A 2781-nucleotide genomic window follows, 5' to 3' on the forward strand; every position below is an offset into this window, starting at 1 on the left:
TATATATATATATATGCATGCTTATGTGTGTTTGTGTATATCTATGTATAAATATATATGCATTTATTTCTCTACTCATTCATTATATGTTTTCATGCATATCTGGACATGTATATACAGTACATAAAATGCCCTGTATATGCGAATGTGTATGTTTCAATATGTATATGTGCATTTATGTATGTAATGCCATGAAACATAATGTATGTGCATACGTACATACATACATACTTACATATATACATACATACACACACACACACACACACACACGCACATATATATATATATATATATATAGATATAGATATGAATGCATGTATGTGTAAATTCATATATATGAATGCGTGTATATGTATATATTCATATTTACAGATGTGTTTGTATGAATGAATATTTGTAATTGTGTTTGGATGTATGAATGCGTGTATGCATAAATGCCTGCATGAATGTGTGTATGCATAGATTTGAGTTTGTATAAGGATCTATACATACGTACGCATGGCTATTTGTATGTATTAACATGTATGAATGTATTTGCATTTAAGAGCCAGACTGTGACAGACAATCTGTGTTTACAGATTTCTGTAACTTTTCTATCTACAATCTCTTGTTGTTGTTGGTCAATCCTGATAAAGTGTACTAATGATTTATGTTGTGTATATAAGTGCCTACATTGTGGAAGCCATCCATCTTTAATTATGACAGCTGACTGTAAATAGAGGAAGATTCAGCTGCTATTTTTAGCACGACAAGTGACTACTTTATAACCTAGTTGGTTCGTTCGTCTGTTGTATAGTGTAATGTTGCTGTTGGTAGCAGGCGACTTTGGGTTCCTTTGAACTTATCGTCGTCATTTTCACGTAAACTGGACATTGTGTAACTCTAACAACAATAATAATGGCTTCAATTTAGGCACAAGGCCAGCAATTTTGGAAGGAAGTTGTTGATACCATTGACCCCAGTACTTAACTAGTACTTTATTTTATCGACCCCAGAAAGGATAATAAATGAGATTTGAACTTAGAGCGTATGATGATGAGGATGATGATGATGATGATGATGATGTTGATGATGATGATGATGATGATGATAATAATAATCCTTTCTACTAAAGGCACAAGGCCTGAAATTTTGGGGGAGAGGACTACGCCCCTGAGAGGATGAAAGGCAAAGTCGACCACGGCGACATTCGAACTCAAAACGTAAAGACGGACGAAATACCGTTTATATCGACTTCGATACTCGACTGGTACTTAATTTTATTGGGCTGGCGAGATGATAGGAAAAGTTGACTTCGCCAGGATTTGAACACAGAATGTAAAGAACTAACAATAAAAATGTTGAATACATAGCTGAAATAATGGTTTCAAAATTCGGCACAAGGCCAGCAAGGTCGCTGGAGAGGTTAAATCAGTTACATCGACGCTAATACTCAAGTGATACTTATTTTATCGACTCCGAAAGGATGAAAGACAAAGTCGTCCTGGGCGGAATTTGAACTGAGAAAGGAAATGCCGCTAACCATTTTTGCCCGGTGTGCTAACGACTCTGCGAGGTCACTACCTTAGTAATAATTACAATATCGGTTTCAAATTTTGGCACAAGGCCAGTAATTTCGGGGAAGGGTTTACTCAAGTGCTCTACTGGTATATATTTTATCGACCCCGAAAGGGATGAAAAGCAAGGTCGACCTCGGAAGAATTTGAACTCACAACGTAGAGACGGATAAAATCCCACTGAGACGGACAAAATCCGACAACGGACAGAATCTCACTGAGACGGACAAAATCCCACAACGGACAAAATCTCAATGAGATGGACAAAATCCCGCTGAGACGGACAAAATCTCATCTTGTTCGATGTGCAAACGATTCTGCCATTTTGCCACCTTTGTGATAATAATGCTATTGAATGCATAGATGAAATATTAACATAATGACACAGAACAAAGCATTTCTGTCGCTACAATAAAGACCACTGTTCCTTGGAGATTTTTTTTTCGTTATTGTAAAATGACCTATTTCATCGGAGGCAGTAACCTAGGTAGTGTGTGCCACTCGGAGTAGCCCTTAAGTTTGTTGCCCCCATGAAAAATGTCGTCCATGGCATCTCTTCGCCATCATAAAAGCGTCGCCCGGTGCGACCCTAGTCTCCCAGCAACGCTACTCCGCGGAGGTAGCTTGTCTTGCACTTCCTCTATTCAGGTACCTAGCAACTCACTTGTCTCTCCAGTTCTCTTCTCTTTTGCTATGTCTAACTCTGGACCCAATATTAATAATTTATCTGTCATGGTTTTTAGTCCATTCTTCTTTCTGGAAATTTCTCTCTAACAGTTTCTTTCGTACAGGTATTGATCTATCCGCAACAGGTGAAATGGAACATTAGCGGCACGTAAACTTCACCTGTCACGATAGGCTTGCAAAGATCTCACAAGTTCACACACACACTGCTGTTTATTTAAGTCAGATTATATTAACACATAAAAACAATTTAACATTAAACTGAAAGATTTCTCAATACCTTTCTTTTAACTTGGGTACGCATTTACTAATCTTTATAAAGAAAGGGCTGATAATGACTTCAAAGTTTTGGGTTGCTCGCCTTCGGCAGACTGGATGAAACTTCGAAGTCACTGTGAACCATTTCCACATATATAGACCATAATGATATGGTGTATAAAATTGTAAAATAAGAGAAAATAAATTTTGAGGATGAACAAGCCTCTATGATCTATATCGTTATAATTATATATATATATATATATATATATATATATAT

The sequence above is a fragment of the Octopus bimaculoides genome, chromosome 1, assembly GCF_001194135.2.
Source record: "Octopus bimaculoides isolate UCB-OBI-ISO-001 chromosome 1, ASM119413v2, whole genome shotgun sequence".
Classification (NCBI taxonomy): Eukaryota; Metazoa; Mollusca; class Cephalopoda; order Octopoda; family Octopodidae; genus Octopus; species Octopus bimaculoides.